This window comes from Cebus imitator, unplaced genomic scaffold (assembly GCF_001604975.1).
Source record: "Cebus imitator isolate Cc_AM_T3 unplaced genomic scaffold, Cebus_imitator-1.0 Scaffold296, whole genome shotgun sequence".
Lineage (NCBI taxonomy): Eukaryota > Metazoa > Chordata > Mammalia > Primates > Cebidae > Cebus > Cebus imitator.
The window spans coordinates 401,171-407,323 of NW_016107611.1; the positions used below are offsets into that span (position 1 = coordinate 401,171).

At 49.8% G+C, this 6,153-nt stretch overlaps 1 non-coding gene across 1 annotated transcript; it reads right to left on the reverse strand.

Annotated features, from left to right (window-relative positions):
* Window positions 1–220: 220 nt before the first annotated feature.
* On the reverse strand, window positions 221–327 carry LOC119467497. The gene has a single exon (XR_005196037.1). It is a non-coding gene; the product is annotated as a U6 spliceosomal RNA (small nuclear RNA).
* Window positions 328–6,153: the final 5,826 nt, after the last annotated feature.

The following is a 6,153-nucleotide window of genomic DNA, read 5'->3' on the forward strand; positions in this document are numbered from 1 at the left end:
ATTTTTTTTCTATTTTTTAGTAGAGACGGGGTTTCACCATGTTAGTCAGGCTGGTCTCAAACTCCTGACCTCATGATCTGCCCGCCTCAGCCTCCCAAAGTGCTGTGATTACAGGCGTGAGACACCACACCCGGCCCTTGCCATTTTTTTGCTTTTATTTTTTTGTTTGTCTCCATTAATTTAGAGACAGTATTTTATATATATATATATATATATTTTTTTTTTTTTCTTTTTAATTTTATAAAAATGTGTCATCCTTGCACAGGGGCCATGCTAATCTTCTCTGTATCCTTCCAATTTTAGTATATGTGCTGCCAAAGCAAGCGCTAGAGACAGTATTTTAAAGCGAGGCAAATTTTGATTTCTGACTGCATTTAGACACCTCAATGTGCCAATTAAGGTATGCATTCCATCCAGGCCGCTTAGTTTGAGAGCCATGGCTTCTAATTTATTCCTGAGATTAACTTAGAGAGGTCAAAAGAACCCTGCAGGAAGGCCACTGTAGTTCCAGGTCATCTTCAGCATATTTGGCCCGAGGAGATAAGAAAACCTGTGGTGATGGACAATAATGCTTAGGCATATAGCCAGCTGGAGTCCCCTTCGGGGGGCCTATCTTGGCAGGCTTTTGAATCTGAGAAGACACTGTGACCTGGGTTAATGCCAAATGCACAAAGCCAGTTAAATGCAAACACCCTGCACCTGAAGGCCCAATTAAAACATAAGCGCCTTTGGAAAGTAATGTATTTACCTGGAAGGATAAGTCTTCTTCAAATGAGAGGAAAAATCTCCTCCTCCAAACCTGGAGGTCCAAACCTTGCAGCGAGGCCAATAGGAGGAAAATAACCCTCCCCACGTGGTATCTCCAAAACAGAAGATACACATTCCAAAGAAAACAGAACTCAAACCTAATCCCATCCACATGCCAAAGAAAACAGAACTCAAACCAAATCCTGAAGTTCTGTCCAAGAGACTCCCAGGGCTGGGGGCAAGGAAGTGGGGCAGGGTCTTTAACGGGCCTGCTGTGGGTACCTTACACCATAATTCCAAGCTGAGGTGACTCAGCTTTGGGCCCACTTCTGACACCTCGTCTGCTGAAGTAAAAATACAAATGTACAGCTGGGCGGGGTGGCTCAGGCCTGCCATCTCAGCACTTCGGGAGGCCTAGTTGGGCAGATACCTTGAGCTCAGGAGTTTGAGACCAGCCAGGGCAACACGGTGAAACCCTGTGTCTCTACAAAAAGTACAAAAAATTAGCCAGATGTGGTGGCGTGTACCTGTGGTCCCAGCTACTTGGGAGGCTGACATGGGAGGATCACTTGGGCCCAGAAGGTGGAGGCAGCAGCTCCGTGATCTCACCACTCGATCTCACTCCTGGGCAACAGAATGAGACTTTGTCTTAAAAAGAAAAAACGAATATAAAGACAAATCTCTAAATATAATGTTTTCTTTGGAAGAAAGAATTGCAATTCAAGAGGTGGGTGCAGTGACTCATGCCTGTAATCCCTGCACTTTGGGAGCCTGAACGGGGCAGATCACTTGAGGCCAGGAGTTTGAAACCAGCCTGGCCAACATGGAAAATACCCATCTCTACTAAAAATACAAAAATTAGCTAGGCATGGTGGCATGCCCATGTAGTCCCAGTTACTTGGGAGGCTGAGGCATGAGAATCACTTGAGCCTGGGAGGTAGAGGTTGCAGTGAGATGAGATCACACTACTGCACTCCAGCCTGGGCGACAGTGAGACTCTGTCTTAAAAATAAAATAAAAAAGAATTGCAATTCAGGGCATACATGCAGACTGGGTGGTCTCCAGAACAAGAGAAGGTTGGTAATTTTATGAAAAGGAAGAATGTTACATGTGGTGTTAGTAAGGCTTTGGGGAGGTGGCAAGCTTTGATTGGTGGGTGACACAGTGGGCAAAATTAGCCCTCGAGTGGCACCAAGTTATCTTGGTAGCTATAGATAAAACTGGTTTCAGGTTACAACAGGCAGTTTCAGCAGCTGGACTTGCAAAGATAGCTACATTTCTAGAGCAATGTTGTGTGCCCTGAGTCCTTCTCCTGGCCCCTCTACTCTGATTTAGGTGGGTATGACAAGGATGACCCAGTTCATACGATCAACTTTTACAGGTGTGTGTGTCAGGGGAGACAAAGAGATGAAACCAAAATGCATAAAACAGAAGAAATGCATTACTCACACGTCCCAGAGAGGTTAGGGGTGCCCGTGGGAAGTTGATGGGAAGTCTGGAGGCAGCAGGGAGATTGGCCAGTGGGTAGGGGGACAAATGAGAGAGAGGGGGAAACAGAACCTGTGGGCCTATGCCGGTATTACCTTAGGCTTTCCTGTGGTGGTTGTGGATGAGCTATTTTAAAGAAAACACACTTAAAGGGGAAATTTTTCTTTTAGAGGGAGTTTTGCTCGTTTCCCAGGCTGGAGTGCAATGACACAACCTTGGCTCACTGCAACCTTCACCTCCTGGGTTCAAGCAATTCTCCTGCCTCAGCCTCCTGAGTAGATGGGATCACAGGCATGCGCCACCACGCCCAGCTAATTTTTGTATTTTTAGTAGAGACAGGGTTTCTCCATGTTGGTCAGGCTGGTCTCGAACTCCTGACCTCAGGTTATCAGCCCACTTCAGCCTCCCAAAGTGCTTGGGATCACAGGCATGATCCACCACGCCCGGCTAAAGGGGGAACTTCTTTACATGACTCTGATGTTGGCCATCCCATAGGGCCATGGTCAGCCACTGTAGGATGTTGTTGGGTTTTGGGTTGGTGAGATGAGGAACAGGTGGGCTAAACTACAAGCCACAAGGGGAAGGGGACGTTTTAACGAGGCCAAGGTGATGAGGTTTTCACTGGGTTTCAAACAATGTATGTCAGGCCTACATATGCATGCCAAGGCAGCAAGTATATTGTAACACAGTTATGACAGGCATGCAGAGGAACTAGAGAATGGGTAACGCAGAGTGAAAATACTCCCTCACTGGTTCTGCTGAGGGCCACCAAGTTCTGAAGCTGGAGAACTAGGGGTCAGGCAGCCCACGGCAGGCACAGCCCAGCCAACCCTCAGCCAGTTCAAGATACTGATGCTGTTGTGAGACGCAGCAGGGCTCTAAAGGAGGCTGGCAAGGTGGGGAATCTGCCAGCGGTTGCTGCCAAGTTGCAGGCCACGCTTGGTTCACTGGAGAATGTCAGGCTGCACATTGGCATTACCAAGGGCAGAGGCTCAGGCAAGTTGACCTGTCAACACTATGAGAGGCTACGAAATGAAGACCCCAACTCAGCCTGCAGGGCTGTGACAGAAATGGCTGTGGACCCTACGCCCTACCGGCACCCATGGTCATCATCAGACCTGCCAGCCACAGGCACGCCCACTTTCCAGGCTGACAAGTACCTCCAGCAGCTGCTGCTGGACCGTTGCCACCTCATTATCATCGCATCAGAGCATTGCACCGGCAGCCATGCCCAGCTGGGTGGCAAGATCCTGCAGAGGAAGGCGTTTCTCCTTCCTCTGCTCCAAGATGGACGTGGAGTTTGCCACCCCTGCAGCTGCCACCCCAGCACCTTCTCTGAGGAGAGTGAGCTCAGCCGCATCCTGATGGCTGTCAGCAGTAATTGGAGGGTCAGGCACAGGGTCTGGGGACTGGTGGCAGAGGAGGAGGGCCTGGACCCTTGAAAGACTGCCACCCTTTCCTTATCTTCCAGCAGAGGCCCAGACTGGGAAAAAGGGTCACCCCACGTACCACCATGTGACTGAACTAGACTCTGCAGTGAAATAAAGCTTTCAGCTGCCATTCCCTAAGAGCCAGCACTTCTGTCACTGGTGACAGAGACCAATCACTTGCATTAAGGAGAAAAAAGAAGCCGGGTGTGGTGGCTCACACCTGTGATCCCAGCACTTTGGGAGGCTGAGGCAGGCAGATCACCTGAGTTCGGGAGTTTGAGATTAGCCTGACCAACATGGAGAAACCCCATCTTTACTAAAAATACACAAAGTAGGCTGGGCTAGGTGGCTCACGCCTGTAATCCCAGCACTTTGGGAGGCCGAGGTGGGTAGATCACAAGGTGAAGAGATCAAGACCATCCTGGCCAACATGATGAAACCCTGTCTCTATTTAAAAAAAAAAAAAAGAAAGAAAGAAAAGAAAAAATAAAAATACACAAAGTAGCCAGGCGTGGTGGTGCGTGCTTGTAATCCCAGCTATTCGGGAGGCTGACGCAGGAGAACCGCTTGAACCTGGGAAGCAGAGGTTGCGGTGAGCTGAGATCGTGCCATTGCACTCCAGCCTGGGTAACAAGAGTGAAACTCAGTCTCAAAAAAAAAAAAAAAAAAGGAGAAAAAGAGTATGTATTGGCTCATGTATTTGCAAAGATAGAGGACTGCAAATGCTGTATGCCCAGTGCAGACCTGGCACCTGTGGATGACGGTGGCATCTAACATTTACTGAGCTCAGCATAGGTCAGGCACTGATATGGTTTGGATCTGTGTCCCCATCAGATCTCATGTCAAATTGTAGTTCCCAGTGTGGGACACATGTGTGGCCTGGTGGGAGGAGACTGGATCATGGGGGCGGTTTCTCAGGAATGGTTTAGCACCGGCCCCTTGGTACTGTCCTCATGATGGTGAATTTGTTCTGTGAGATCTGGTCGTTTAAAAGTATACGGTACCTGCCCCTCCCTCTTGCTCCTGCTGTGGTGTATGAAGCGCCTGCTCCCACTTTGCCTTCTGCCATGATTGTAAGTTTCCTAAGGCCTCCCTAGAAGCCAAGCAGATGCCAGCACCATGCTGCTGGTACAGCCTGCAGAACTGTGAGCCAATTAAACCCCTTTTCTTTATACATTACCGAGTCTCAGGTATTTCTTTACAGCAATGCAAGAACAAACTAAAACAGACACCATTATCATGAACTCATTAATCACCACAACACCCCGAGGAGGTAGATACAATCATCACTTTATTTTGCAGACGAAACAGATGCCCAGCAAGCTTTGGCAACTTGTCCAATGCCACACAGGTGGTAGATGGCAAAGCTGGGATCTGCACATAGGCACCCTGGCTGCAGGGCTGACATTCTTAAGCCAAGTGCAGTGCTCATGACAGGCGCTTGAGCCCAGGCAGCTGTCAGCACAACACGGCCTGCTCCAGTGTAGAAACAGACTGAGTGGTGCTCCAGTGGGGGGTGGGAAGGATATCGATGTATTCCTGTGTCTGAACGGAAAAGGGTGACTTCTACCTGCTTGGAGGTAGTGAGGGGATGATAGTGAGGGGACTGGAGAGCCCCAAGTGACAGGCATTCCTGGTGGCCAGGCCCATCTTGCAGCCCATCCCAGAGCAGAAGGCCTCCCTGCAGCAGCACATCCAGCTGCTGTCCCCAGTGGTCTACCTGCAGCATCAGCCTGAGTCCCGTGCTGGGTGTAAAGGGGGTGCGGATGACCTGAACACACTTACCCACTGTTCAGAAGGCTATTGCCAGTGTGACTCTTCTGTCAAACTGCCTCAATGGGCCACCCTATGCACAAAACCTTGGAGGTGGGACAGGGTCTTATCACCAGGTCACCATAGTGCTGGTGGTGAAAATGTGACGCCGGGCTTCCAGAGATGCCTCCTTTCACCCATCCCGGGCACCCTGGTCACCTGCAGCACCTCCCTCACCACCATCTACCAGATGCTTTGCACAACCCTCAATCTGGCAGCCAAGGACACCGAGTGTGCCGATTCAGACCTTCCTTGGCAACACGGGCCACAAAATTACAGGTGAATCCAATCAACAATCTCAGCCCTGAGCTGGGCCAGCAGGAGGTGGCAGGTTAGGGCTGAGAGGACACAGTTCTATCTATCCCCAGCTGTGTGCTGACAGGGGCTGGAATAGAAGAAACCAAAGCTTCAACTCCCCTGAACTGAGTCATGTGCTATCTGGTGCTGTCTGGCCTTGGGTCTCACATCCTTCTCTGGCCGTTGCCCCCACTACCTTTCCTACTCCAGCAAACCCCCAAGTCAACCAGCAGGCAGAAGCAGGAGTGGGGATGAGACATGGGGCAGGCATTTTGACAAGGCAAGGAGGAGCTCAGTCATCTAGCTGGGGATGATGGTCAGGAGGGTTCTGTATAGATCACGACAGTGAAGCAAAGGACTCAGAAGCATTTCGGTAAGA